Source organism: Furipterus horrens, unplaced genomic scaffold (assembly GCF_987537825.1).
Source record: "Furipterus horrens unplaced genomic scaffold, mFurHor1.1.pri manual_scaffold_3, whole genome shotgun sequence".
NCBI classification, from domain to species: domain Eukaryota; kingdom Metazoa; phylum Chordata; class Mammalia; order Chiroptera; family Furipteridae; genus Furipterus; species Furipterus horrens.
The window spans coordinates 92,188,466-92,208,900 of record NW_028327173.1 but is presented as its reverse complement, the minus strand read 5'-3'; positions in this window follow the sequence as shown (position 1 = coordinate 92,208,900).

Here is a 20,435-nt window from a genome sequence, read left to right as displayed (position 1 = left end):
ATTCTGCTTTGATCTTGATGATGTCATTCCTTCTACTCATTCTGGGATTTGTTTGCTGTTGGTCATCTAGGTCTTGTAGCTGTAGGGTTCAATTTTTTACTTGAGATCCTTCTATCCTTTTTAGGCAGGCCTGTATTGCTATGAACTTTCCTCTCAGGACTGCTTTTGCTGTGTTCTATAGGTTTTGGGTTGTTGTGTGTTCATTAGCATTTGTTTCCAGAAACTTTTTGATATCTTCCTTGATGTCATTGTTAAGCCATTCATTATTAATAGCATGTTATTCATTCTCCATGAATTTGAATTTTTTGAGTTTTTTTCATTGAGGTAGGTTTCCAGTATCAAACCATTGTGATATGAGAAGATGCTTGATATAATTTCAATTTTCTTGAATTTGTTGAGGTTTCTTTTGTGTCCTACCATGTGGTCTATCTTACAAAATGTTCATGTGCACTTGAAAAGAATGTATATCTTGCTTCTTTGGGGTGAAAGTCCATTTGATCTAGAGTGTTATTCAATTGCCTCAATTTCCTTAGTGATTCTTTGCTTAGAAGATCTGTCAATTGTTGACAATAGGGTGTTAAAGTCCCCTAATATGAGTGTGTTGCTATTGATATCCTTCTTGAAGCCATTTAATATTTTTCTTATATATTTGTATGCTCCTATGTTCAGTGCATATATATTTATAATTATTATATCTTCTTGATTAATTGTTCCTTTAAATATTATGAAATGTCTTTCTTTGTTTTATGGCCTTTGTTGTGAAATCTATTTTGTCTGATATAAGTATTGCTACCCCAGCTTTTTTTCCCCATGTCTGTTTGTTTAAAATATATTTTTTCTTCCTTTCACTTCAGACTCTGTAGATCTTTTTTTCTGAAGTGGGTCTCTTGTAGATGGCACATATGTGGATCGCATTTTCTTATCCATTCAACTACCTATGTCTATTTATTGGAGAATTTAATCCATTTACATTTAAGGTTATTATTGATAAGTACTTATTCTTTGTGATTTTTTTCCCTTTGTACCCATGTTATTCTCTTTCTCTTTCTCTATTTTTCTTTTCCTTCTTAAATCAGTCCCTTTAGCATCTTTTGCAATGCTGATTTGGTAGAGATGTATTCTTTTAGTCTCCCTTTTTCTGGGAAACTCCTTATTTCACCTTCTATTTTGAAAGAGAGCCTTGTTGGGTAGAGTAGTCTTGATCGTTGACCTTTGTTTTCCATTGTGTGAACTATTTTTTGCCATTCCCTTCTGGCTTGTAGTGTTTCTGTTCAGAAATCTGCTGATATCCTCATCAGAGCTCCCTTGTGTATTATTTCCTGTTTCTCTCTTGCTGCTTTTAGGATTCTCTCTTTGTCTTTGAATTTTGCCATTTTTATTATGATGTGTCTTGGAGTGGGCTTCTTTGGGTTCATCTTAACTGTAATTCTCTGTGCTTCCTGGACTTGTGAGACTTTTTCTCTCATCATGTTCAGAAAGTTTTCTGTCATTACTTTTTCAAACAGATTTTCTATCCCTTGCTTCTCTTCTTCTGCTTCTGGTATCCTTATGATAAGAATATTATTGTTTCATGCTGTCCTTCAGCTCTCTTAAACCTTTTTCATTCTTTTTCAGTCTTTTTAAATTTCATTTCACTGTCTTGGAATTTTTTCTATGTTGTTCTTTAGCTTGCTGATCCGATTCTCTGCTTCATCTAGCCTGCTTTTGATTCCTTTTATTGTGTCCTTCAGTTCAGAAATTGTATTCTTTATTTATTCCTGGTTCTTTTGATAGTTTATATTTCCTTTTTAATGCTGGTATAATTCTCAGTAAGTTCCTTGTAGTTCCCCTGAAATTCTTTGTAGTTTTCTCTGAGTTTGTTGAGTTAATTGAGCTTCTTTATTACCATTATTTTGAATTTCATGTCTGATAGTTTTGTTGCCTCTATTTCATCTATCACTCTTTCTGGGAATACCTTCTTTCCTTTAGATGAGGTGTTGTTTTTGTAATCCCATTTTAGTTGTCTCTTCTTGTTTGTTTCTGCTTCTTAGATTGATCTGCTTTGACTTCCCACTTTCATGGTGTGCCCTTCTGTGATAGAAGTCTTGTGGGATTCAGTGGTGCAGACTCTTTGATCTCCTAAACTTGATTGTCTTGGAATTCTCTTTATGCCTTTTATTTGGGTTGTCTGGTAGTGATTCAGTTTTGGTTGTTGTTGCATTGCCCTCTGGTGGGTCCTTCCCTCCATCTAGCTAACTGAGAGTCAATCCCCCCCCACACCTTGTAAACTGTTGTTGAGCTGCTGCTAAAACAAAACCATTAGCCCGGGCAAGAAACCCAAACCCACAAAGATATCCCCCACCCTCAGTCACAGTATCCACTGAATATGAGCCAGTATTAATAAGGATGTAAAGAGATTAAGATGATTATAAGAAAGGAAAAACAAATAAGAGTTGACTAACTGAATGAATAATGATTTTTGAGAGGGGTGGGGGAAGAGCAATTATAGAAGTAGTGGGGACAAGACAATGGGAGAAAGAAAGTAAAATTTATATTGTATATATAAAAAAGGGAGGGAAGAAAGAAGAATGAATTAAGAGAGGGAAAGCATGTAGTATTAGATTTAAACAGAAGTTATTACATTTTATATCTATATATCTATATATAGTGTGTGTATGTGAGAGAGAATAAACAACAACAAAAAATAAGGAAGGTGAAAAGGAAGAAAAAATAGGCACCAAGTTAAAGAAAAAGTTTCACCAGAGCATTATTAAAACCTATGATCTAAGATTAATATAGTCGGGATGGGAGCAAGAGGTTACAAAGAAAGAAGGAGAAGCTTAAGAGATGTCTGGAGGAAAAGGAAGTGATTTTGTGATGATAAACGGAGAAGGAATATTAAGAGTGAGGAATGAAAACTGGGCTAAAACCAGGAAAAATTCAAATTTAAAATGAAAGAAGGAAAGGACTGGAGGAAGGTACAAATGTAGTAGTAGAAGAGGATGGTAAGATTTAAGATTTGAAATACCAAAGTAGTGAAGATCTAAGAATAAAGTTGCAGAAATGCCACAACTACCAGCATATCACACTCAATGGGAACAGATTAATTAAAGTGGAGAGAGAATAAGTGTAATTTATGAATGGTAAAAAGAATGTGAGGTGATTAATGACAAGAAAAATTATATGGAGAGGCTGGTGAGGTCAGAAATAATGAATGAAGATTGGAAACGAGTCATAGCAAGAGAGAAGATATAATTTAAAACAAAAATAAGATGAGGAAATAGATGGTAAAATTGAATGAGAAAAAGAAGGAGTAAAATATGAGGTTTGTAATAAACTATAATATAAAGACTAGTTGCTCATAATGCATGGGCTGGAAAGACAAGAATTTACTGTTGGAAGTGTGTGCAAGAGACAACTCCTGTAGAAGATCACAGTGGAATTTATCTCCGTTGTGTCTGGTTTGTATCACTTTCTTCTCTTTCTGGATTCACCCCTCGTGACATCAGATTGTGTCCCAGTCTGGATCTAGAAAGCCCGGAACTACCAGCAGTCTACATGTTACTGCATGTGTCTATCTCTTTCAGTTGTTTTTTACTCTAGTTGCTCTGTAATCTGCAGTCAGGCTTAAGAACCATGAGTCAGGGCTGAGCAATTTCTTTGGGTAGGGCTAATGCTCTCCCTCTGGCTGATATTACTTGGAGTGGAATGGTCTGCTTAAAAGATTTCTCCCTCAGCACTGGGGATGAATCTGCACTGAGGTCTGGTCTGCTGCTCCCCCAGCTCTCTCTCCTCCTGACACCACTGCTGCAGACTCTCCTCAAGCATCTCTAGACTACATTGCCCTCCATTGGTCACAGTCTAGGGCACGCAGGCATGAATTCGATCCTGCGTGCACTTTTCTCAAGAATCTCACCTTGCCTCCAACCATTTCTCCCCAGTCAGCAAAGAGCAAACAAACAAAACAAAACAAAATCAACAAACAACAACAACAAAACTGTTTTTCACCTTTTAGAGCCAGATGCCACCTGCCTCAATCTTGGCTCTGCCAGCAGGCCCAGCCTGATTTCCATCCCCGACTCTTCTCAGGAGGGATCCTTGGGGCACTGAAAAATCTCTCTGAATTTCCAGCTGCTGCCCATTGGAACCAAGCTGGCACTCACGTATTTCCCATGTCTCCTCCTCGATATGCACAAGACAGGTTGCTATGAAGTGCCCTCCTCCGCCCACCCATGGCTACAAGGCCTAATTCCAGTCAATGTTCAGTTGGTCATCCAGATGATTTCTCCACAATTAAGCTGAAATTCCAGACTGGTCTTGGGAGGAGGCAAATGTAGCCTCCACTCACTCATCTGCCATCTTCCTCCCTCTTCTTTTCAAATTTACATCCAAACCTGGTCAAATGAAAACAAGCAGAATATGTGTAATTTTCTGATAGCAAGAAAAATATTTCAAAGTGTAATTTCATGAATGGTGTTTTGAGTTGTTTTTCCGGTGGAGGGAAGGTTGTTGATGTACTGGATTATTTGGTATAGTCCTCCTGGTCTGTAACATCTCAGAGAAAGTTGAACAACCTTAGGGTCATTTCCATTGCATGAATTACCATCTTTTGCAATAAGAAGATGAAGACTGGTCAGCAGAATTATTAATTAACTGCCAAGATTTCTCCCCTCTGGTGTGTATGCCCTATGCATTTGCCTTTCTTTCAGTGTGGAGAAAACCCATGAATGTGACAGGATATTTACTCCCATGATTTAATTATGTTATATAAGACTCCTTAGCCAAGTGGAGAAGACTCTGCAGTTGGTTTTCATGAAGTAAGCTGTCAAGTTATACAAGCAGCTTCTAGGAGCTATGACTGATACTCAGCTGATAACCAGAAAGAATAAGATAAGGTAACTCATCCCTACAACTCCAAGAAATGGAACTATGTCAACAACCAGTGAGTTTGGAGGAGAACTCCAAGTGAGACCACAAGCCCAGGTGAAACCTTGATTTCAATGTACTGAGACACTGCAGGAGAGCTACCTAATCTGTACTTGGCTTCCTGACCCATGGAAACTATGAGATAATTAATTGTCTTAAGTGGAAATTTGTTATGAAGCAATAAAAATACATAGGGAGAATGTCCATCAAAAATAGTTAATAATTGGACTAGATGGGAATGAGACTTAATTACAAAAGTATTCATTCTTATTGTCCTAAATTTAAACAAAACTTATCTTTTGTTAACTTTAAATAAGTCTCTATACTTACAAGTAGGTATGCTTATTTTTTAACTTTTAATTTTTTAAAATTTATATTATAGTGAACATACAATATTATATTAGTTTTAGATGTATAACATAATGATTAGACATTTGTATACATTACAAAGTGATGACCCCAATAAATCTAGTGCCCATATCACACCATACATAGTTATTACAATATTATTGACTATATTCCCTATACTGTGCTTCACATCCCATTACTATTACTATAACTGGTAGTTTGTACTTCTTAATGCCTTTCACCCTTTAAACTCACTTTCTAAATCCACCCACACTCAGCAAACACCAAGTTGTTCTTTGTATCTATGAGTTTGTTTCAGTTTCATTTGTTCATTTATTTTGTTTTAGGATGCCATATATAAGTAAAATGACATGGTATCTGTCTTTCTCTTTTTCATTTATTTAACTTATCATTACGCCCTTCTAGATTTATCCATGTTGTTGCAAAAGATAAGATTTCATTATTTTTAGTGACTGAATAACATTCAATCCATTATATATACCAGTTTTTCTTATCCATTTGTCTGTCAATAAATACTTAAGGTATTTCCATATCCTGGCTATTGCAAATAATGCTGCAATGAATATAAGAGTGCATATATATTTTCAAATCAGTGTTTTGGATTTCACTGCATAAATAACCAGAAGTGGAATTGCTAGATGATATGGTAGTTTGATTAATTTTTCAGCACTTTCTATACTGTTTTCCACAGTGGCTGTACCAGTTTGCAACCCCACCAATAGTGCATGAGTGTTCCCTTTCCACCATATCTTCTCTAACACTTGTTTGTGGATTTGTTGATGATAGCCCTTCTGACAAGTGTGAAATGGTATCTCATTGGGGCTTTAATTTGTATTTTCCTGATGATCAGTTATGTTGAACATCTTTTTATATGTATACTTGACATTGGTATGTCTTCTTTGGAGAAATGTCTATTCAGGTCTTTTGCCCACTTTTTAATTGGAGTGTGTTTTTTAGGTGTTAAATTGTATAAGTACTTTAGAAATTTTGGGTATAAACCTTTCATTTAATCTTTCATCAATTATCGTTGGTGAAAATCTCCCATTCAGTAGGTTGTCTTTTTGTTTGTTGATAGTTTCCTATTGTGTACAAAACATTTAGTTTAATGAGGTTCATTTTGCTTATTTTTATTATTATTTTGTTTTCCTTGCCCAGGGAGACATAACCAAAAAAATATTGCTAAGAGTGATGTGAAAAAAGTTTGTTGACTCTGTTTTCTTTTAGTTTTTTTGGCTTCAGGTCTAACATTTAAGTCTTTAACTAATTTTGAGTTTATTTTTACATGTAATAGAAGAAAGAGACTTAGTTTCTCTCTCTCTCTCTCTCTCTCTCTCTCTCTCTTTTCATTTGTCTCTCTAGTTTTCCAACATCATTTATAGAAAAGACTGTCTTTACACTATTGTATATTCTTGTTTCTTTCTCATTCATTAATTAACAATATAGACAGGTTTATTTCTGGGTTCTCTACACTGTTACATGACTATACATGCTTGTTTTTATGCTAGTACCATGCTGTCTTAATTACTATAGCCTTGTAGTATAGTTTAATATCAGGGAATGTGATATCTCCCTTTATTCTTTCTCAAGATTTCTTTGGCTATTTGGGTCCTCTAGTTTTTTTACATAAATTTTAGAATTACTTTTTTAGTTTTGTGAAAAATGCCATTAATATTTTGATAGGAATTTCATTAAATCTGTAAATTGCTTTGGTGACAATTTTATTGGTGACAATTTTTTTCGATCATGAGCATGGTATATCCCTCCATTTATTTGTGTCTTCTCTAATTTCTTTCTTTAGTGCCTTAGAGTTTTCTAAGTACATATCTTTTACCTCCTTGATTAAATATATTCCTAGGTATTTTATTCTCTTTGATGCAATTGTAAGTGGAATCATTTTCTTAATTACTCTGATAATTTGTTATTGTTCTCTGGACATTAATTTTGTATTATGCTACTTTTTGAATTAATTAATTTATTACATCTAATAGTTTATTGGGGATATTTTTAGGGCTCTCTATATTATTATGTCATCTGCAAATAATGACAGTTTGACTTCTTCCTTTCCAATTCAGATGCCTTTTATTTCTTATTGTCTGATTGCTGTGGCTAGGACTTCCAGTGTTTTGTTGAACAAAAGTGGTGTGAGTGGACATCCTTGTCTTGTTTCTGATCTTAAAGGAAAACTTTCAACTATTCCCCCATGTTTGCTCTGGGTTTTTCACATATGACCTTTACTATCTTGAGGTATCTTCCCTCAACTCCACTTTGCTGAAACTTTTTTATTATAAATGGATGTTGGATTTTGTCAAGTGGTTTATCTGCATCTATTAACATAATTGGATGATTATCTTGTGGTATATCATTTTAATTGATTTTCAACCGAACTTGCATCCCCACAATAAACTCTACTAATCATGGTGTATGATCCTTTTAATGTATTATTGAATTTTATTTGATAATATTTTGTTTAGCATTTTTGCATCAATGTTCATCGAGGATATTTTTGTAGTATCTTTATCTATTTTTTGGTATTTGGCTAATAGTGCCCTCATAAAATGAGTTTGGGAGTCTTTTATCCTTTGAATATTGGAGGAAATAATTTGAGATAAAATGTTAAATTTTCTTTAAATTTTTGTAAAATTCACCTGTAAAGATGCCACATCTGAGATTTTTTGTTTTGGAGAGTTTTTAAATTACTGATTTGATTTTATTGGTAGTAACAGTCCATATTTTTGTCTTTTTGATTGGTCCCCCCATTATAAATTTATTTATTTATTTGATTTAATCTTTATTGTATTTTTTCCCATTATCATTTAGTCTCCTTATACCCCTTTCCCTCCAGCAATCATCTTTTGCGTTCTGATTCAGTCTTAAATGATTGTATGTTTCTAAGAACTTATCTTTTTCTTCCAGATTGCCCAATTTTTGGCATGTAATTTTTCATAGTATTTTCATATAGTCCTTCATATTTCTGTGGTATCAGTTGTCATTTCTTCTTTTTTATTTATGATTTTATTTATTTGGGTGCTCTGTCTTTTTTTTTATTGGTGAGTCTGATTAAAGGTGTAACAAATTGTCTCTCTTTTCAAAGAACTAGCTCTTGGTTTTATTGAGTATTTGAATAATTTTCGGACTCTATTTTGTTTACATCCCTTCTGATTCTTATTATTTCCTTCTTTCTCACTTTTGACTTTATATATTCTTCTTATAGTTTTTTAGGTGTAAGGTTAAATTGTTTATTTGATATTTTTCTTGTTTCTAGATGTAGTCTTATATTGCTATGACTTTCCCTCTTAGAACTGCTTTGGCAGTGCCTCATAGATTTTTGAGTAATTATTTTTTTATTTTTATTTGTCTCAGGTTATATTCTCACTAACCTATTCATTCTTTAGTTGTATGTTATTTAGCATCCACATGTTTGCGTGTTTTTCAGTTTTCTTCTTGTAATTGCTTTCCACTCACAATGGTGAGTGGAAATGGTGCTTGATAGAATTTCAATCTTATTAAATTTATTGAGACTTGTTTTGTGAACTAATTTATGGTCTATCCTAGAAAGGGTTTCATTACACTAAAAAATAATGTATATTATGCTGTTTTGGATAAAATGCTCTAGAAATATCAATTAAATCCATTTTTCTGTTGTGTCATTTATGGCCACTATTTCCTAGTTGATTTCCTGTCTGGATAATCTGTCCATTGATGTCACTGGGTATTAAATTTTCCTATTTTGACTGTACTGTATCACCACAGATGTCCCTCTTTATGTCTATCAATATTTTCATTATATATTTAGGTGCTACTACATTGGGTGCATACATGTGTACAAGAGTTATATCCTCTCGTTGGCTTAATTCCTTTATCATTATGTAATGGCCTTCTTTTGCCTCTTGTTAGAGCCTTTGTTTTAATGCCTGTTTTGTATTACATAAGTATTTCCATTTGTATGAAATATCTCTTTCCATCCCTTAGTTTTTTTACTGATCTGAAGTGGGTCTCTAGTAGGCAGCATATATTTGAGCCTTGTTTATTGTTCATTCAGCCATCCCATGTCTCTTGTTACATTTAAAAGTAATAGAAATTAGGCTGACAGCTCCATTGGGGGTCTGGGGGTGGAGATATTGAGCAAGGATGAAAAAAGAGAAACCACTTATGGACAACAGTGTAGAAATTGTGAGGGGGAGGGGATTGGGAGGAGGTGGAAGAGGGTACAGGGGGATAAATGGTGATGGAAAAATACAAAAAGTAATACAAGTAATTATTGATAAGTATGTAGTTATTGCCATTTTATTACTTTTTATTGATTTTTATAGTTCTTTTCTCTTTCTTCTTCTCTTCTTTTGTATTTTAATTATGCTATATAGTGTTATGCTTGGATTTACTTTTGTTCCATGTATATGTCTTGTAGATTGTTGATTTGTAGTTACCATGTTTTTCATATATACCAACCTATGTTTTTAACAGTTTTTTAAGTTTATGGTAGCTTAAGTTTAAACATATTCTGAAATCAGTAAAATTTTTATTTTCTCCCCAAAACTTAAATTTTTGTCATTACTTTTTAATTTGTATGTTTTTGTGTGTAACCCTTAATTTTATGTAGTAGTACATTATTTTTCTTCTTTTGTCTTTTAACTTTTGTAGTAGGTTTATAGTTGATTAAACCTCTGCTTTTACTATGTGCCTTAGTCAGTGAGACTTATTTTCTTTTCTATATTTTCTTATTCACATTTTTTTCTAGATTTGAAACATAAAGAAGCGAAAAACAACAAATCAGAACAAGAACAAAAAAGTATAAAAAATAAATGAGGATAGTGTAAGCAGCCCCTGGGGCAACTTCAAGAGATTCACCATTTGCATCAGATGGGTGCCAGAAAGAGAAGAGAAAGAACAAGAAATTGGAAATCTATTTGAAGAAACAATGAAAGAAAACTCCCCTAATTTAGTGAAAGAAATAGACATACACATCCAGGAAATAAAGAGAGCTCCAAACAAGGTGGATGCAAAGAGGCCCATTCCAGGACATATTAGAATGCCAAACATTAAAGATAAGGAAAGAATCTTAAAAGCAGCAAAAGAAAAGCAGTTAGCTACCTATAGGTGAGTTCCCATAAGACTCTTAGCTGATTACTTTGCATGTTAGAAGGGATTGACAAAGTCATGAAAAGCAGGAATCTACAGCCAAGATTGCTCTACCCAGCAAAGAATCAAAGAGTATAAAAAGAGCTTCCAAGACAAGACAAAACTAAAGGAGTTCATTATCAGCAAACTGTTATTATATGAAATGTTAAGGGATTTATTTAAGAAAACAAAATCAAAACTATGAACAATAAAATGGCAATAAATACATATCTATCAACAATGAAATCTAAAAAACAAACTAAGCAAACAAGAACAGAGAGAAAAATCATGGCTATGGAGAGCATTTTGTTAGTTGCTAGATGGGAGGGAGTATAGTGGAATAGGTAAAGAGGTGAGGGGATTGAGCAGTACAAATACGTAGTTACAGAATAGCCATGGGGGTGTACAGTACAGTATAAGAAATGGAGTAGCTAAGAAACTTATACTCATGACCTATGGACATGAACAGTGGTGTGGGAATTACCTGAGGGAGTGAGGGGTGCTGGGTGAAGGGGAACAAAGGAGGAAAATTTGGATAACTGTAATCGTCGTCGTCGTCGGCAGCCGTCCGTCTCGAGAGACGATGGTGTAGCTTCTTAAGAGTCTATCTGCACCGCCGAGAATGGCTGTGCAGTCCGACTCGGGAGTGACACGGTATCTGTCTCCTCCCGTGTTGAATCGACACCTCACGATGACGCTGAAGTGTCCTCTCCAGTGAAGCTGAAGCTACAGAGCCTGGGCAGGGTGATATGGAGGGTCTGCTGTTGCCCATGCAGCAGACACCCCCTCTCTTCGCAGCTGAAGGGTCCAAGGGAAAGACGGAGTCAATACAGCTTGGCTTCAGGTGCGCCGCAGGAGTTGCCGGTGTTGACTACAACGTCAAACCGCCTTAGGGACTCCGGCTCCGGATTTTCTGTTGGGGTTTACTCCCTTAGACTTTCCCCTGAAGAGGTATGCCGCAAGGCAGCGGAGGTTTTTTGGAATCAGAGTTTTCCTTCTCTGATGTGCCCTGACTGGAAGATCAAACCAGCGACACTTAGCTCGCAGGCCGACGCTCAATCCACTGAGCCAAACCAGCCAGGGCTTGGATAACTGTAATAGTATAATTAATAAAATATAATATAAAAGATGTTTCTAGAACATTTCATGTAATATTGGTTTAGTTATGATAAAGCCTTTTAGCTTTTTTCTTGTCCAACTCATTATTTATTCTTCAATTCTAAATGATAGCCTTGCTGAGCATAAAAATCTTGGTTGAAGGTCTTTGATTTTAATTACTTTGAATATTACATACCAGTCCCTTCTGAAATTGCAAAGTTTCTGTTGGGAAATCAGCTTACAGTTTATGAGTGTTCCTTTGTAGGCAATTAGCTGCTTATTTCTTGCTGATTTTAAGATTCTCTTTTATCTTTAACCTTTGGCATTTTAATTATACTGTTTTCTTGTGGGCCTCTTTGGGTTTATCTTATCTGGGACTCTGCTTCCTGGACTTGTGTATCTATTTTCTTCACCAGATTAGGGAAATTTTCCATCATTATTTTTTTACAAAGATTTTAATTCCTTGCTTTCTCTCTTCTGCTTCTGGTACCCCTATGTTGCAAATGTTGATAGATTTGATATTGTCCTAGAAGATCCTTAAACTATCTTCATTTTCAAAAATTCTGTTTTCTTTTCTGGTATTTTGGTTGGTGGTTTCCACTACTTTGTCTTCCAAAGTATTGACTCAATCTTCTGTTTCCATTAATCTACTTTTTATTTCCTTTAATGATTTTTCATTTTAGATGTTGTATTCTTTATTTCTGACTTTTTAATATGCTTTTTACCTTTTTTGTGTTTTATATTTTTGTTGACATTCTGAGTTCATCCATTCTTACCCTAAGTTAATTGAGCATCTTTAAAACAGTATTTTGAACTCTGTTTCAGGTAGATTCCTTGTCTCCATTTCATTTAGTCCTGTTTCTGGAGCTTTGCTTTGATCTTTTTGGAGGGGAACCTATTGCTTTGTCTCCTTATTTGACTAAATTCCTATTTTTGTTGTTTGTTTTTAATGTTTTGGGTAGATTTGCCATTATCCCAGTCTTGAAAAAGTTACCTTATATCAAAGGTGTTCTGTGGAGCCCAGTGGCACAATCTACCTAATTATCTTAGCCAGGACTCCAGGGGAGCCCCATGTTTGCGTTTTGTGTGCCGTCCTTTTGTAGTTGAGCATCAGTGCTATTGACAAATCAGTGACTGTTTATCCTGAGATGACTAGCTATAAGGTCTGGCCACAACTACATTAGAGGAGCTATTGTGTGCTGGCAGATTCCATGAAGTAGTAGTCACTATAGCAGGTGTCTGGTGCCTGCTGAATCTGCTTTTTGGTTGTGTCATTAGTGGAGGTAATTGGGTGGTGCTCTGGTGTGTTCTGAATCTGGCCATGGAGCTCTGGAGCCTATTGGGAGTGCCTGTGGTGCAAGCAAAGTCAGCTTCCACTTTTGCTGGGCTTGGGGCCTGTTTGTAGGAGCTACAAAGTGATCAGTGATTGCTTTTCACATGTACTGTGCTTGGAGGTGTTTGTGAGATGCTATACTGCTAACTGAGCCAGGTTACTACCTGTAGCAGGCTTGGACCCATTGGTGGGCATCACGATGAGAGCTGAGGCCAGCCTTCACTTGTGCAGAGTCTGTGCTCACTTAGTTGAAACTATATCTCAGGCCAAGAGTGTCCTAGAGCTATTTGGTAAGATTTACAGTGCAATTTGAGACCATCCACTGCTTGTATTGAGTTTTGGGCCACTTTTCAAGAACTACAAGGCACATCGAGGCCAGTAACTTCTTTTGTGGGGGGTTGTGAACTTTGAGAAATTTTTTGAAAGGAAGGTTGTTTGTGCGGAGGAGCCTCTGGAAGAAGCTTGGGAGAGACAGGAGTTGGGTGGGGCTGGGTCTCAGAGAATCACCAGGATGGGGATAATGGTGTTTGCCAGATTAATGGAGAGTTCACATTAGGCTCCTGCTTATGCTGAGCCAATTGCATGGGAGGAGAGATCAGCAAAGAAACAATGGTGCCTACCAGCATTTCTGTTCATGGTTAAAATTGCCGTAACCCCTGGTCCTCCAGTCCTTGCCCTGAAGTTTGTCAATTTACTTCCTCCTCTTATGTCTCTGGTACTTTCTGAGCTGCTACTGCTGCACTGGAGCTTAGAGCAAGTAGATTTATGAGCAAATAAGTCTGTGCATGTTCCCTTTAAGAGAATTGCCTTGGTCTCTAATACAGTAGTCCTTTGTATCTCTCTTATGCAATCCCCACTGGTTTTTACAACCACATATTATAGGGACTCCTTTTACTGGAACTGATGCCTTGAGTTGGAGACCCCAGTGTGGGCCTGGGACACCTTGCTCCTCAGGGGGCACTTTTACAGCTGAAATGGTTCTTCCAATTCTGAAATACCAGACTGGATATGGGACCTGCCTTCTGTGTCTCTGCCTCTCCCACCAGTCTGGACCTGGCTTCTTCTTTAAATTCTTAGTTATAGGAGTTCTGCTCAGTTAGGCTTCAGGTGGTTTGCAATGACGGTTTCCCTAAAATTTAGTTGTAATTTCTATATGTTCATGGAAGAAGACAAGGTCAGAGTTTAATTACTCTGACATCTTGAGCAGAAGTTAACAACAATTCTTTATGTGAAGGAAATGATCCATACCCAACATTCTAACAAAAAAGCAATATTATGTCAATTTATACTCTTCTACATATTCAGACTCTCCAGAACATTACAGAAATAATTTGTGATTGATTCATATGCATACTTTCTGTTTTGATTATTATAAGCAACTAAAATAATATAGAAATGACATGTCTGTGTCTGATTTTTCTTTGCTTCTGGAACTCTAATCTGCTTTATGTCCTGGATCCCCCTGGAAGATATCAAAGTCATCTTGTTTTGTCCTGGTCCAATTGTTCACAATGAAAGGTGAATGTTTCAATGTTTTAAATCAATGACAAGTCTAATTTTGTTTGTTATGTATAGAGAAATAATTTTAAATGATATTTTGTTAGTTTTTTAACATAACAGAATTAATTGCTGGGCTATAATACTGGATTTTGTTGACATTAACAGATTTCTAGGTGTTGAGTGTATGTTAGTTTCATTTTATATATGAATGAGTTAAATCACAGATTAGTTGAAATAATGTGTTCAGAACTAGTAATTGGCAATTTTGGACTATGAACTCAGTTTTTCTAACTCTCAAATCAAGGTTGCTTTGATCATTGCACACCTTTAAAAATAAAACAAAAGAAAAAATAGTGTAATAGTGAAAGCTCAGGGTTTTTTTTTTTTCCCTCACAATTGTTAAAAAAATATAACAAAAGAATTCTTTGGTTAGGAGAGATGATTTTGATGAATGTGGTATCTAAGACTATTTCCTTCATAACTATGTTAGTGTATCAGTAGTTTGGGATTAACTTCCCAAATAAATTGCCCTAGCTCCAATCAATCCCTGTTAATTCTCTTAAATATACTTTTTTTTTTTTTTTTTTTTTTTTTTTTTTACCTTTTAGATGCTGATTTGATTTGCAGAGGATTTGCTTCTTCAGGAGTCCTAGCTTTCTGCTCATCTTTTGAGTAGATGTTAAGAGATTGTCTCTAAGATATCTGAGTCTGTTCTCTCATGTCTGTGTCTGATCTTTCTTTGCTTCTGGAACGCTAATCTGCTTTATGTCCTGGATCCCCCCAGAAGGTACCAAGGTCATCTTGTTTTGTCCTGGTCCAATTGTTCAAAATGAAAGGTGAATGGTTCAATGTTTTAAGTCAATGACATGTCTAGTTTTGTTTGTTACGTATAATATAAAATAAATGGATTTGTATATAAAAATACTTGCTAATAAAATGTATATACCCTTAATTAATAAGATGTTTTTTATCATAAATTAGATATCTAACTATAATTCCATTGGTTAAAAATAATTGAAGTAAACTTTGTGATCAACTAGGTAAGAGATATCATCCATTACACAGATGTTTAACAATTATAGTTTTCATGTTAAAAAGAAAAACATAGATCAGAAGAAAACAGTAATATTTTTGTATTTTTCTTTAACAAAAGTGAATACCACTACAATATATGGGCATAATGTATAATGAAATAGTTCATTTTGTAATGATTTCAACTAATTCTGAAACAATGGGTTACCCATTTGCAGCATCTATATAAAAAATAACTAATAAAATTATGTTTAAAAAATAGAAAGCCTTTAGAAAGTTTGATTTCTACTCACCTAAATTCATTTTAGCTGCAAATATCTAAACTAACATAAGGTAAAATAAAATATAATTGGTTGTGTTGTAACATGTGAAAAAATATATTTCAAAGTAATATGCAAGAATGATAATTTATCTTAAATTTTGATAGAAAAAAGAATAAATATCAATATTGCTTTTCTTTTAATGATAAATATATGGATTATTTTTCTACTTTTCTATATGTGTAAGTTATTCTACAAGGAAAATATGTTACTTCAGTAACAGATGATTTAAAAATAATATTCTAACATTTAGAAGCTATTATACATAAATATAAAAGGAAAAACTTTAAAAAGTCATTGTTTTGGGTATGTTGCTGAATTCTAGATCAGAGAATTTCTGATTATTTTAATTTTCTACCTTGACCATCACCCACACTCCTTTGTAAACTATTTTTATTTTCAATGGTATCCTGGTATCACTTTTCAATTTGAAACTTCGCTTTTTCTCTTAAAAAAAAAAAAAGCTTTTTACCTCTTTTCTGGTTTTTACTAATAATATGAATATCTTTCTTATAGTAAGTCCACATTCTTTAGTCTGTATCTTGACACTGAGCACAATTCCCTCATTTTAACTGCCTCCTTGTTGAGACCCCTAGCATCCATGTCAGCATCTTCTCCTGGTTTCCTTCCTCCCACTTTGGACAATTTTCTGTCTCCTATGCCAGTTATTTCTCACATTTTCCTTCTATTTATTAAATTTTTTAGTTTTATTTTTTTATTGTATTTTCCCATAACCATTTAATCCTCTTACATGCTCCTCCTCCTTGCAATCACTGAAGTGTTGTCCATGTCCATGAGTCCTTTTTCCTTTTTGCTCAGTCCCTCCAACTTCTACCCATCTTCCCTTAACTGTCTCCTGCTCTCTATCTAGGAGACTGTCTCTATTTTGCTTGTTAGTTCAGTTCATTAGATTCTACATGTGAGTGAAATCATATGTTATTTGTCTTTCTCTGACTGGCTTATTTCACTTAGCATAATGTTCTCTGGGTTCATCCATACTCTCACATAGGGTAAAATTTTCTTCTTTTTAAAGGCTGAGTAGCATTCTATTGTGTGCAGATGACATGACACTGTACATAGAGAATTCCAAAGGTTCCACCAAGAAACAACTACAAATGATTACTGCATTCAGCAAAGTAACAGGATACACATTAATTAATATTCAGAAATCAATTACATTTTTATATGCCAATAACAAAAAGGGAAATTAAGAAAAACAATTTAATTCACAATTGCTTCAAAAACAAATATCTACGAGTAAACCTAACAAAGGGTGTAAAACACCTGTACATGAAAAATTATAAGACACCGAAGAAAGAAATTGAAGAAGATATAAATAAGTGGAAGCACATAACCTGTTCACGGGTAGGAAAAATTAACATCATTAAAATGTCCATAGGACCCAAAGCAGTCTATAGGTTCAATGCAATTCCTATCAATATTCCAACAACTTATTTCACAGAACTAGAAAAAATGTTTCAAAAAAAATTTTAATACGCTTTATTGTTTATGCTATTATAGTTGTCCCAGTTTCTTTTCCCTTTGTTTCCCTTCATGCAGTGATGTCCCTCCCTTCGGTTGCCACCCCCACTTAGTCCATGCTCATTGGTTGTGCATATAGTTCTTCTCAATATCTTCCTATCTACTCCACTCCCTTCTACTATGCTTCTTAATGCCTATACCATCTCCCTACCTTTCCCCACATCCCCCTCCCCACTGATCTCTCCTCAAAATGTTCCCCATACCTATAATTCCTTTCCCACTCTCATTGCCTACTTAGTCTGCCTTTGTTTCAATTCCCTAGCTTCTGTTGTTGGTTGTTGTGATACAGTTTTCATTTTAATGTTCATAGTTTTGATCCTCCTTCTCCTAAACAAGTCCTTTTAACATTTCATATAACAGTGGTTTGGATCTGATGAACTCCTTCAGTTTTACTTTGTCCTGGAAGCACTTTCTCTGCCCTTCTATTCTGAATGACAACTTCACTAGATAGAGTAATCGTGGCTGTAGGTTTTTGCTTTTCATTATTTTGAATATTTCTTGCCAGTCCCTTCTTGCCTGCAGAGTTTCTTTTAAGAAATAAGCCAATAGTCTTATTGGGACTCCTTTGTGCATAATATTCTTCTCTCTTGCTGCTTTTAAGATTCTCTCTTTATCCTTAATTTTTGACATTATGATTATAATATGTCTTGGTATGGTTCTCCCTGGAACTCTCTGTGCTTCCTGGACCTGTAAGTCTATTTCCTTCTCCAACTTAGGGAAGTTTTACTTCATTATTTTTTCACATAATTTTTCAATTTCTAGTTCTTCTTCTTTACTTTCTGGCAGCCCTGTAATTCAGATGTTGGTCCGCTTATAGCTGTGTGATAAGTTTCTGAGCCTCTCCTCATTTTCTTTACTTCTCGTTTCCTCTTTCTGCACTGGTTGACTGTTTGTTCCTTCCCTATGTTCTGATTTGTTGATTTAGCCCCTGGTTTTCTTCCCCTCACCACTAGTTTCATATGTGTTTTTGTTCATTTCAGCAGGACTAACCGTCATTCCTTCCCCATCTTGTTTAAGATTTGCTGTTAGGTAAGTAAGCATTTTTATAACCAAAGCTCTGAACTGAGCCTCAGGAAGATTTCCTATCTGCTGCTTTGTTGGATTAGATATTTGCTGTCTGGTCAGCTGCATCACCGAGATCTCTGTCATGATCTGTGCCATCCTGACCATTTTGTGTTTACCTTTGTTTCCTGGCCAGGGCTGTCACAACTCCTACACTATAGGGGGTGGAGCCCTGTGCACTCGTCAGAACCAGGCAACCCATCTCACCATGTTGTGGCATTTTCTGTGGGGAGCAGGGGTCCAAGATGGATTCCTGCCGTTCACTCTCCACTGAGAGACCAGGAGCCTCCTCCTCCATCCCTACCCCCTCTGGGACTCACAGTCCAAGGCAACGGAGGTCTACCTTCCCCGACTTTGGAATCATAAGCCGACAGGTTTGGTCTGCAGCTGTGGGTGCTCCCCAAGCATTTCTTGCCTCCTCTTAAATACGGGTGTCTGTGCTTACCACTGTCCTGCCTCCATCGCTGCTGTTGCCGCGAACAGCACAGCTTGAACTCCCCACCCCGGCTTCACCCCTCGTACCCATCCGGATGAGCACCACTTCTTTATAACTTCATACATTGGACTTCCACTTATTTTCTGGTACTTCTGGTTATTTCTGGTTTTGAGGTAATTGTAGTCTTTCTTAGTTGTGGAGAGAGAGGGAGCATGTCAGTCTAGGTCTCCATCTTGGCCGGAAGTCTCCTGTGTTTGTTTGCTTCTGTGTCCCAGGGAGAGCTATTGCTCCTACTATTGTTTAAGGGGCAGAGCCTTAGGTATTCGTCAGTAACAGGTGACCTGTTTCACCACATTGTGGCACTGTATGCGGGGGAGGGGTCCAAGAAGAAACAATGCTGCTTGCCCTGCACTCGCCCCTTTTCCAGGCACTCCTCCCACTTCCTCACCAGACTGGCACCCCTCTAACTGCTGTCCTGGCCATCATTCCCAGAGTGGGTGGGTCTTCGGATGTTCTCGTCCATGGGGGACCTTTAAACAAGCGAACTCTGCTGAGAGACCAGGAGTTTCTGCCTCCGTCCTAACCCCCACTGGTTTGCACAGTCAAAAGCAATGAGGCTTGATTTTCCCCGGTTGCTGGGACAGTGAGCTGTGCAGTCTCATGAGGAGCTGGAAATGCTCCCCAGGTGTCCCTCCTGACTTTGTAAAATGTTTAACTGCGCTTTCTGCCAGTCTGCTGCTGTTGCCACCACTGCCACCACCATGCTGTGTCCTCTCTGCCCTGGCCCCGCCCCTCCTACCTGTCTAGATGAGTATTTCTTCTTTATATCTTTGTTTGCTGGACTTCCTTGCACTTAGATTTTGCAGAACTTGTGGTTGTTTCTCGTTTTGAGGTAGTTGTATTTCTTCTTAGTTGTGGAGGGAGACGCAACATGTCTGTCTACACCTCCATCTTGGGTGGAAGTTCCTCAAAAATTTATATGGAATCACAGAAGGCCCTGCAAAACAATAGTGATCCTGCGAAAGAAAAACAAAGTTGTAGAAATCGTGCCACCTAATATCAAACTATACTATAAGACAATAATAATAAAAACAGCATGGCATTAGCCTAAAAACAGACACAAAGACTGATGGAGCCCTGGCTGCTGTGACTCAGTGGATTGAACGTTGGCCTGCGATCCAAGTATCGCTGGTTCGATTCTCAGTCAAGGCACATGACTAGGTTGCACGTCAGGTCCCCACTTGGGGGCGGGAGTGAGAGGCAACCACACAGTGATGTTTCTCTCCCTCTCCTTCTCCTTTCCCCTCTCTCTAAAAATAAATAAACAAACAAAACAAGTTAATAAATAATTCAAAAAGAAAAAAGACCGATGGAACAGAATAGAGAGCCCAGAAATAAATGCACACCTTTGTAGTCAAATAATATTCTTCAGAGGAAGCAAGCACATACAATGGGATATAGGTAGTTTATTCAGTAAATAGTGTTGGGAAAATAGGACAGACACATGCAGAAAAATGAAACTAGACCACCTTCTTACACTGCACACAGGAATAAATTCAAATTGGATTAAAACTTAAGTGTTAGACCTAAAATCATAAAAATCCTAGAAGAAAACATAGGCACTCTACATTAATTCATTTTTACCTTCGGACTAGGTAAGCTCCTTTTTTTAAAAAAAGAACTTTAATAACACAGGTTAGATCTTCAATATCTGTAATTTTCA